The following is an 11,549-nucleotide window of genomic DNA, read 5'->3' as shown; positions in this document are numbered from 1 at the left end:
GGCCCGCGTACCGCAAAAAAAAAAAAACCTGAATTCTGGTCCTCAACAGGCTGTTTATAGAGGGACCTAGAGCAAAATCTGCTTTAAGCCTCTGTTTCCTCATCTATAAAATGAATTTAATAATAACAGCCACCTTACACGGTAGAAGAAAGCAAGAAGTGATATCACATAGATAAAAGTGCTTCCTGGCTTCCAACCCTCTTGCTGCAGTTGGTCCATTTTCTGCTTCTAAGCAATCAGAGGCATGCCCCCGCTGTTAACTGGTCAGACCTCCAAACTAACAGTTTCCATTCCCTCACCCAAAGCTGGCCGGATGGAGCTGCCCAAGGAGCCCTGTGCTCAGGCGCCATGCCAACACTGGCACTGAACAGGGCACAGACCCCAGCCTGTGCGTTCCTGGGAGGTAGTGCCCCAGACTGCGGCTCTTCTAGAATTCAACAAGACCTAGAAGGGGAAGGCTGGAAGAAGTCCAGAGGCCCGACCCCCACGTCCCTGCATTTTCTGCAGTTTCTCCTTTGAACACGTTCCTTTATTTATTGGGCCTCATTTAACCTCAGCCATATCATCTATTTGGTAACTGTACTCAGCCTGCTCTGGCATTAACCTCATAATCCTATTGATTTCCTCCAAGCTAGTTGGGGGCTTTCTCGACTTCTCCTCGGGCCAGCCGGGGCTGATTCCCAGTTCTGGTCATTACGGAGAAAGAGGCCCCAGACGGGTAAGGGCCTGCCTGGAGCACCATCTGGGGGTTCCTTGTTCCCACCTTGGCCCTTCGAGGCTGCGAGAGACAGATTGATGAGGCCTTGGTTGCTTAAGTGTGAGGTAAGGCACCTGAGCGCTCGCCCACACCTCAAGGAGTTCCCTGACTGGCTACTGAGGCCGTCTTTCAGCTCAAAAGACCTGTGCTTCACCAATCGCAGTTTCCCTTGGCCAGGAACCCCGCCTCTGTCTGCCATCTGGATTCCGGAGGGCCCAATCACTGCGGGGGAAGCGGGGAGGGTGGGGCCAAATCTGCAGCTCACACGCAAGTGGCTGGGGGCCTGCACCTTCTCGACACCTGCGGCCCGAGTCAGGCCCCTGTCGAGCTGCAGCTGCAGCTCCCAGACACCACCACTGCCCGTCGCCAGGGGATTAGTGTCCGTCTGTCGTTTGGGACAGCCTCGGTGGGGGTTGTCCCAGACCAGGGCCTCCCCTTCGCCATTCCCCAGGACCACTCTCTCAAGAGTCCAGCTTGGGCAGAAGGGATTGTGTGGGGGGGTCCAACAGCCTGGGGTGCTGTCTCTCCCGGAGCTGAGTAGGGTGACGGGAGTCCCCCTCCCCACCAGGCCTGAGCCACATGTGCTGGGAAGTTCATTTCCCCTTGTTTTGCAAAATGGGCTCAGGGATTGACCCCTGGAGTGACCCCAGTGTCAGGAGGTATTAATGATCTCCATACAGGCAATAAACAGGCAGACCGGCTGGCCTGGTGTGGAGGTGCCCTGGAATGGGGCTGCCTTATTAGCCTCCCAGTCGCTCGAGGGTAGAGGCTTAATTAACAAGGGCTCCCTCATCTGTCTCCCTTCCCCCAGACATCCTTGAGCTCCATGGGTGCATGGTTGGAGACACTGGAGACCTCTGGCTGGCTCCTCTGCTCCTTGTAGGCCTCCTCAAGAGGCAGCCTCTTCAGGTGTCTGCTCAGCCATTTGTCCACTTCTAACAGGACTTCCAGTTTGCTCCTGATAAAGCCTCTCTTGTTTGTAAAAGCCTCCAAAGGCCAAATCCATGCATTCTGAGTCACCTCACTTTTTTGTCTACAAGAACCCAGGAACAAGAAGACCTTCCTCTTCTTTAACTTAAATCTCTCCAAGCCCTGTTTTCCCAAAGAGCAAAGGGAATAAGTAGGTGGTTACCTGCCTTTGGGGTGGGTGGGCAGTCTTTAGCCACTGCCTAGACTATGAAAAACACAATCTGATTTATCACATCTCCCTCCAAATTCATTTCCATCAGGTTGGTTACTTGTTCTAGGTGTGTGACTTAACCTCCCAGTCTCGTGGGAGAGACAGACTTGTAAACCAATGCAGTAATAAAACGGGCCCAGGGCTATAATCTATTTCTATATTGAGTGTGATGAGACTACAAAAGAGGGAATAACCGATTCATCCTACCTTGTTCCACAGGATTCCATGGGGAGATGACATGTGAGTCCATCTTTGAAATATGAATATGTATGGGATCCTGAGAGTTAGAGGATGTAAAAAGGGACTCCCAGGAGAGGGGAGGCACAAGGACAAAGGCACAAAGGGCATATTTGAGGAGCAGCGGGGCTGCAGTGGTGGAAATGAAGCTTTGTAGAAGGTAAAGTTTGCAAAGGGTCCTGTAAACCCTGTTAATAACTTTATCTAGACAGCCATTGCAGGACGTGGAGCTCCACAGAGACAGCACCAGGGCAAGTGAGAGCCGAACAGGTACTAGGTAACTCTGAGCCTCGCTGAGGAAAAATAATTAAACACGGGCAAGGAGAGCCTAAGAAACTGAGAGGCAAATTGTCATCATATGCAGCCTTTGTGCACACTTGCTGGGAGCAGCACAAAAAGAAGGACCCAAATGCTTCGGTCAGCTTCTTGGAGTTTTCTATAGACCATGTCTATAAGGAGAAAGGAAAATTTGAAGACATGGCAAAGGCGGACAAGGCCCATTGTAAAAGAGACATGAAAACCTGTATCTCTTATAAAGAGAAACAAAAAAGAAGTTCAAGGCTCCCAATGTACCCAAGAGGCTTCCTTTGGCCTTTTTCTTATTTTGTTCTGAGTTTCACTCAAAAAAATCAAAGGAGAACATCTGGGTCTATCCATTGGTGATGTTGCAAAGAACCTGGGAGAGATGTGGAATAGCACTGCAGCAGATGACAAGCAAGCAGCCTTATAAAAGAAGGCTGAAGGGAAAATATAGAAAGGATATTGCTGTCTACTGAGCTAAAGGAAAGCTGATGGAGCGAAAAAGAGAGTCATCGACGCTGAAAAAAGCAAGAAAAAGAAGGAAGATGAGGAAAATGAAAAGGGGGAGGAGGAGAAAGATGAAGAAGATGATGATGAATAAGTTGGTTCTAGTTACGTTTTTTTTTTCTTGTCTTGTCTATAAAGCATTTAATGCCCCTGTACACAACTCACTCCTTTTTAAGAAAAAATTGAAATGTAAGGCTGTGTAAGATTTGTTTTAAAACCATACAGTCTTTTTCTGTATAGTTACACTGCTGAATGTGTCTCTAGCTAACCCTGTCCTGGTGGTATTTTCAATGGCTGCTAACCTTGCCTGATACAGTGTGAGGATGTAAACTGGCATGGAAATTTAAAGTAGGTTCTTGCTGGTACACAATACGAGTGAGTTATGTATGGGGATAGTAGTTTTTTCATCTTCAGTTGTCTCTGATGCAGCTTATATACGAAGTAATTGTTGTCCTGTTAACCGAATACCACTCTGTAATTGCAAAAAAAAAAAAAAAAATAGTTGCAGCAATTTTGTTGACAATCTGAATGCCTCTAAGTAAATACAGTTTTTTAAAATTAGTATTGTCCTTTTCCTAGGTCTGAAACTTTTCTTATTGAGAGGAAGCTTGTCTTTTGCCTTTGCCCATTTTGGATCACCTGAACTATTACAGTGTTTATCTTTTCAGTATAGGTAGCTGATAAAAAGCTTTTGTCTACACACCCTGCATATGATGAGGGTAATAAAAGTTGAAATGAGACCAAAACAACTCCACAGACTCCCCCCCAAAACCAAACCAAAACAAAAACAACAGCACAAAACTTTATCTAAGGGAAATGGGAAGCCATAAATGGTTTTTTAGCAGGAAACGGTTCTGGACTGATCAGATTTGTGTTTTAGACAATGATTACTGGTAGGGTGGGAAGATGTGGGAGTGGAGAAGAATAGCAAGGAGACCAGTTGTGAAGGCAGGGAAATTATTCAAAGGATATTTAGGAGAAGTGGAGTAGGAAAGAGGCTGGAGTTTAGGATGTCTCCGGGCAGGAATATGATAGACATTTGTGATTTTGCACGTCCTGGGTCCACTCCTCTTTTTCAGGTTCAGAACCCCAATTTAGTTTTAGGGGAAAGAATCATTGCCGTTGGTAAAGTTTGGTGAGAAGAGTTTCAGAAGAAACTCTTCAGAAGGCGCTCTGCCCATCCCCAGCCAAGAGCACGTTAGACGCTTTCTTCCTAGAATTCTAATCTTGAGCGTAAGGGCCGAAAGAATGGAGGCGGAGGAGTTGAATCATCCTTTTTGGGTCTCAGCTTCCTTACGCGTACAGTTGAGTTAAGAGTCAACCAACACTGCGTGGTAAGCAACATTCCTTTTTTTAAAAGTTATTTTATTGAAGTACAGGTGTTTTACAATGTTGTGTTAGTTTCCACTGTACAGCAAAGTGATTCAGTTATACATACATATATTCTTTTTCATATTCTTTTCATTATGGTTTATCACAGGATACTGAATATAGTTCCCTGTGCTATACAGTAGGACCTTGTTGTTTATCCATTCTATATGTAATAGTTTGTATCTGCTCATTCCAAACTCCCAGTCCATCCTTCACCCATACCCCTTCACCCTTGGCAATATGGTAGGTAACATTCTTATTCTACGTTCTCCAGTCTTCATGCCCTGAAGGAGCCATTCACCTGCACCCACCACTCAGCTCCCCAGAGCTTCTCCGGCCTCCATCATTTCTGAGCCTGGATTTTGAGCCTTCGCTTCAGGTTGGTGAGTTGCTTCATCCTTCCAGTAAATCCCCTCTCTGCTTAAGCCGGCCAGGTGCATTTCAACAGCTTTGACAACAGAACCCTATCTGGTCATGATGACACTAAGTGAGAGAAGAGGCAGGGGATGTGGGCAGAAATAAGTTTAGTTTTAGTCGTGACAGGACTTTAGTTGGAAATACAGGGGCTGAAGATTTGCAACACATCAGTACGTAGTGGGGTTCACACTGTAGCTGATGAGGCCACTAAGGGAGAATTTATTTTAAAAAAAGAAAAGAAGGAGTCCAAGAAGAGGATCTGGAGGGTGTGGAAAAGAAGATAGGAAACCAGCAAAGGGACCCAAGAAGAATCAGTTAAAGGGCTGGCCAAGAAGGGGTGCAGTCCTGGCAGAAAAAGAACTTTTTCAGAGCAAGGGAGAGGTCAGTATAGTGTAAAATACCAGCAAGAGTGTCAAGGAGGAGAATGTAAATGATTGGCGAGGAGAGCGCTAGGGACGTTAGAAAGAGCAGACTGAGGGCAGGGGAGAGAAGAGTCTACCTCCCTCCCAGACTGTTGGAGGCTCAGATGAGCTGGCTGTGGTGAACTGGGAGGGGGCCACCAAATAAGAAGCTTGCACTCTGATTTCCCGGGGCTTCTGGAAAGAGCAGTTGTGCTTGCCTCCTGTACCATCTTCCCCTCTCACTGGCATTGACAAAAATATGCTGGCAAGTCCCTACACCCCACTGGAGCCCTCACCCACCCAGAGGGCCTGTCCTGGGGAGCTCTGTCTCAGTCACCTAGGAGCCCAGGGCCCAGCTGAGAGGCTGAAGACAACCCTGCCGTGGCCCTGGGTCCCTGCGGTGGACTCTCCTTCACAGCCCACCCTTCCACCCCGCTGTCACTAGCGTCCAAACTCATCCAACTCATCGTCTGACATTAAAGCCCTCCAAGACCAGCTCCAAACCCCCTTCCACCCCTGTCCCGCTTCTCAGAAACCAAAGTTCCCTGAACACAGCTCTCTCGAAATGGCCTACACAGTCCTGTTCCTGCACCTTTGTTCACACAACACCCCTTCTCTCCTCTGATCTCCTGCCTACACGCACGCTTCACAGTTTCCGAAGCATCTTCACATACCTGAGTTCACAACAGCCCTGAGGAGTAGGAAAGGAGGAAGTGGTATAGTTACGCCCCTTTTACAAATAAGGAAACTGAGGCTGGGGGAAGTAAAGGGACTTTCCCAAGGTCACACAACTAGGAAGTGGCCTGTGCAGACTTCTGGAGTCCAGTGGCTTCTAGAAGCCAGGTCCTGGAATCGTGAAGGTTAGTGCAATTGTCGCCTCCTTGCCAGCACAGGGCAGGCTGTTGGCTCCATGTAATTTGGCTAGAGGTGTTTGGGGGGCATCATGGGTGCAGTGGTCAAGAGCTGGCCTCTGGGTCCATAACGCTTGGGTAACTTAGCCTCTCTGGGCCTCAGTTTCCTCATCTATAAAATGAACAAAACCCATTTACATCATCAGGTCGTTAACTATTTGGGAAGCATTTAGAACACTACATAGTACATAGATTTACTTGAAAGAAAATCAGTGAACCCAGTGATTTAGGGAAGATGGCAATTGGTTGCAAAGGACTAGACCCAATCTCTCATTGCCCACAGCTTTACAGTAAAATATCCTCCTGGTAGGGAATCTGGCAGTCACAGCAGGCTGCAGAGGAAACAAAAGAGATAACCGCTGTCAACATTTTGCCGTATTCCCTTCTCTTCTTTTTTTCTTTACTTAAAAAAATTTTTTTTTAATTTATTAAATTTTAATCAAACAGACCTAGAAAAGTCAGTCATTAATTTTTCAGATGAGAGTCATTCTGATGAACCATTGAGCACCTTGTGTGCATATTTAAGCACTGTTGCCCAGTTTTTTATAATTTTTCAGGGTTTTTTTTCCCTTCCCAATTAATATTTAGTCCATTACTTGTGCTCTTGACTACTTGTAAGAGCAAGGAGGTGGAACAGCAGAAATGTTACTTACTTAAATGATGGCCACTTACCAAATTGTATGTGTGGTGTGATCCAAGTTTTATAAAAAATTAGACTAGAGAAGTTAAACACTTTTTTCATATGCTTAATTGCCACTCGGTTATCCTCTTTGGTGAAATGTATTACCTTTTTATCCATTTTCTTCTGTCCATTTTTCTATTTATTTCTCCGCTCTTTTCTTGCTGATTTGTAAGAATTTTCTGTATATTATTTATACCAGTCTGTTGTATTGTATATACCAGATATCTGTGTTGCAAGTAGCTTCTTTCAACCTGGGGGTTGTTTTTTCACTCTATGAATGGATCTTTCGATGATCACATGTTCTAAATTTTAACATAAATTACTACAGCAGATATTTTTCTCTCAAAAAAAAAAATTAGTTATATCTCTGCAGGGATCCATGGCAAGGTGTGACCAGTAGTTGTCTCAGGGAGGGTAGGGTTGTGGGTGTTCTGTTTTGTTCTTCTGTGGCTTATGTCTTCCTTTGCCTCGTCTGTAAATTTTTCTGTAATGGGTATGTGTTGCTGTTTTCATAAGAAAAATAGAAATAAGAACAATAATGATAAACAATAGCTAACCTTAAAACCTTACCATATGCCAGTGTATTAAATGCTTGATATGAATTCCCTTAATGGGTGCAACAACATAATGTAGACACTATTATCCACTTTCTAAAATAAACTTTTTATTTCGGAATAGATTTATAGAAAAGTTGCAAAGATGTGCATAAACTCCCCAGATAGCTCACACCCAGTCTCCCCTACTGTTAACATCTTACGTCACGTGAATATCGTGCATTTGTCACAACTAATGAACGAATATTGATCAATAATATTAACTAAATAAAGTCCATCCATACTTTATTCAGATTTCCTTGGTTTTTACCTAATGTCCTTTTTCTGCTCCAGAATTCCATCCAGGATATCACATTACATTTAGTCATCATCTCTCCTTAATCTCCTCTTGGCTGTGACGGTTTCTCCAACTTTCCTTGTTTTTGAAGACCTTGACAGCTTTAAGGAGTGCTGGTCAGGTATTTGTAGACTGTCCTTGATCAGGGTTTGTCTCATGTGTTTCTCAGGATTGAAGGAATCTCAGGATTCCGTCCTTTGGGGGAGGAAAGCCGTAGCTGTGAAGCGCCCTTCTCACCACATCCTATCAAAGGGATGTGTTATCAAGATGACTTATCACTAATGATATTGACCTCGATCACTTAGCCGAGGTAGTGTTTGCCAGGTTTCGACTAGACTAAACGTTCTCCACTCTCTTTTCACACTGCAGTTGTCGGGAAGAAGTCACTGAGCGCGGCCCTCACTTCAGGAACGGGGAGTTCTGCTCTTCTCCTGGAGGGAGGAGTATTTACGTAAATTATTTGACATTCTTCACAGTAGATTTATCTATTCTCCTCAAGTTTATTTATTTTTTCAATCATTTATTTATATCAGTATAACCTCATGGATATTCATTTTGTACTTTGGGTTATAATCCAATACTGTGTTATTTATTTTGTCACATGGTTGCAGTTTTGGCCATTGGGAGCTCTTTCAGCTGGCTCCTGTGTCCCTTTGATATCCCATCATTAACATCCACCTTTCACAGATGAAAAAAATAAAATTGAGAGAAGATGAATTACAGCGTTAAGAGTCACACTGCTGGTGAATGGGGTATCTTTCTAACTTCTGGGCAGCAAGTATGACCATTAGACACCATTGTCTCCTCTAAACACACACACATGTTTTAAGAAATTTTGGAGTTTGGATCAATTTTGCCCTGCTTGCAAAACTTTTCTAATTTCTCTTAATCCATAATCTTTGCTATGGTTTCCTTTTCATGCCTGTGTGTGTGTGTGTGTGTGTGTGTGTGTGTGTGTGTGTATGCTTGCAAAACTTTTCTAATTTCTCTTAATCCATAATCTTTGCTATGGTTTCCTTTTCATGCCTGTGTGTGTGTGTGTGTGTGTGTGTGTGTGTTTGAACATCTAGTTTGTTCCCACAGATCCTTGTGGTTATATATTAATTCTGTTTCAATAAATAAATACTTTATTGTTGGGCATTTCAGTTATTCCAAATTTTTGCTAATATATACAACACAGAGAAGAAATACTTAGCTATAAAAAATTAGAAATTAAAAAGTAGATTTAAAACACCTTGAAAAGATGGACAGAAATGCTTAAAGACATCTAAAGGTTGCAAAACCACTTCGCAAGCAACTGAAAATTCGAAGACTTTCAAAACACTGGCTTTGGATATGTGTTCATCGTTTCCAAGGCCATCCTGCCGATCGGCCTGTTTGGGGCCAGCGACAAGGAGCCCATCTACCAGCCCCTCTTTCCCGGATAACCTCCTAGAGCACATGTGGCCTGGACGCACTTCCAGACTCCTGTACAGTTCCTGCCCCCTCGGTCTGAGAGCTGCAGGGAAGGGTGTCCTCAGAGGAAGGCGCCACTGGCCGCCCAGCACCATGAGGCCGGCCGCTCCCCCTCCTTCCCCCCGGATGCCCAGGTGGGTGGTTTGCACCCGCATAGGTTACACCCTCCATCCCCTCCGCCCAGAGTTACCCTCCCCGCACCTGCCGCCACCTGGGTCACCCCTATATCTGCACACACTCTCCCATAACAACCCTGTGAAGGAGACAAGCACAGGAACCTGTGCCCAGAGGAGGGCCTGAGGAAACCGAGGCACAGAGGTTAAGTGAGCGAGTCAGGCAGAGCTAGAACCCGAGCGTCTCCCTCAAAATCCAGGGCTCCTTCCTACTCCCTTGCTGCAGGGGGTCTCTGCTCTGGAAACTCTTCTGTGATGGGAGATACTGACCCGAGACCTTGCCTGTCTCTCCCTGTGCTTGGCGTGGTGTCTGGGCACCTCTTCAAGGGCAGTTGTCTCCTTGCTTCTGCCAGCAGAAGAGGATGGAATGGAGAGCTGAGGGGTCCCCAGCCTCTCTGCTCTGTCAACAGCATCAAGGCCAGGACCCAAGTAGGTAGGAGGAAACGCAAGTGCACCCAGGTGCAGCCCCGGAGAACCTAGACCAGGGTTTCTCAGCCTTGGCATTATTGACATTTGGGGCCAAATACTTCTTTGTTTCAGGGGCTGCCCTGTGATTGTGGGACATTCAGCAGCATCCTGGCCTGTACCCACTAGGCGCCTGTCACATCCCTACTCCAGGTTATGAAGACCCAAAATGTCTCCAAACATTGCCAGATGTCCCTTGGGGGGGGGGTCAAAAATCACCCCCATTTAGAAACACTGGCCTAAACACACAGCCACTGGGTTTTCAGGGCAGTGTCTGCCTTGACTGCATTTTTTCCAGAAGTATAATTTATTCAATATGTAACCAACTGTGACTTGATTTGTATACATTTAAAGAACTTTTTGCATCATTAAATAACAATTTTTTTATCAAGCACGGTGTTCTGATTCGGGGGTTTTAAAATATGGTCTCCGTGGCACGTTCTCAAAGGGAGGACAGACCTGAACTCCGGTCCTCGGCCAAAGGTCCGGATTCTGGGGAGGAGCCCGGCCAGATTTGGGAGGGGGTGGAGCTGCTGACCCAAGGTCCTGGGTCATCTCTGGCTGTGACACAAACCCCTTCTGAATGTTGTGTCCGCACTGCCACCACACAGCCTCCTGGTGAGCGGGCTTTGCCCGTGAAAGCAGGATGGCTGCCTGCAGAATAGTGAGAGCTCACAGCAATGGTGACCTCACCTCCCTGTGGCCTGAGTGGGCACAGGACGGTATTTACCCCACCCTCACATCCGTCTTCCTACCACCAGCAGCGTGGGTAATGTGCTTCCTAGGTTAGCACTGAGTTCTCAGGCCACAGGAGCAGAAACACTGTCTCATCAAAGGACCAATATGTTTGGCCCACGTTGCAGACCCTTTCAATAAAAGCTTTGACCTTCTGAAAGATTGTGGGATTTGGGGGGGGGGGGGGTGTGTGTCTGTTTTTTGTTTTTCCCAGGATGGACCGAGTCAACTAGAGAGGGTCACTTCTGGCAGACGGGCCGAGGTCTGGGACTGGAGGGAGAGGAGGCGCTGGTGAACTTGGACTCATTGGCCAGAGGCAGGGTGGACAGGTGACCCTCCCTCCCAGTTCAAAGTCATCTCATTTGGCTTTGTACGGTATTCCCACCTATGCCTGAAATGGAGATCCAGTCAAGCACTTTCTCTAAACTTACCTGATCTGAAGATTTACCTGGGGCACTTGTTAAAAATAAAGATTCCTAGGCCCTTTCAGCAATTCTGACTCAGTAGGTCAGGGACTGAGCCCAGATGTTTTTAGTGCCTATAACAAACACCTCAGGCAAGTTGGGCAACACAGAGGAGGCAAATGCCTATACTTTGCCCTTGGCGTGTTATTTTCCTCTAGCTCCTTTCTCTTTGAGAACTTGGCAAGTTCTGTTACAGCGCTGCGTCTCCTGAGGGTGGAACTTAACTTATCCATCTCCAGGGTCAACAAGATACCTGCAGTGATGGATGTTCAGTACATTTTTGTGGACTAAATAAGTTCTCAAATAGGCCTCTCCACATGCAAGTCACATACCCTATTTTTCTTGGAGTAGAGGATGCAGTATTTAGGATCCAAAGCTTTATAGAATTTTCTTTTTAATCTACTTTAGTGAGATATAGTTTACATACAATAAAGTGTACCCATTTAAAGTATCAGTTGGGGGCTTCCCTGGTGGCGCAGTGGTTGAGGGTCCGCCTGCTGATGCAGGGGACGCTGGCTCGTGCCCCGGTCCGGGAAGATCCCACATGCCGCGGAGCGGCTGGGCCCGTGAGCCATGGCCACTGAGCCTGCACGTCCGGAGCCT

The 11,549-nt window shown here is 46.2% G+C and overlaps 1 pseudogene; it reads left to right on the top strand.

The window, feature by feature from the left end:
- The first annotated feature begins 1,583 nt into the window (after positions 1-1,583).
- On the top strand, positions 1,584-3,075 carry LOC102981744 (high mobility group protein B1-like; annotated as a pseudogene).
- The last annotated feature ends 8,474 nt before the right edge of the window (positions 3,076-11,549 follow it).

This window comes from Physeter macrocephalus, chromosome 14, assembly GCF_002837175.3.
Source record: "Physeter macrocephalus isolate SW-GA chromosome 14, ASM283717v5, whole genome shotgun sequence".
Lineage (NCBI taxonomy): Eukaryota > Metazoa > Chordata > Mammalia > Artiodactyla > Physeteridae > Physeter > Physeter macrocephalus.
The sequence above is the reverse complement of the archived record's forward strand: the minus strand, read 5'-3'. Positions and strand labels throughout refer to the sequence as shown.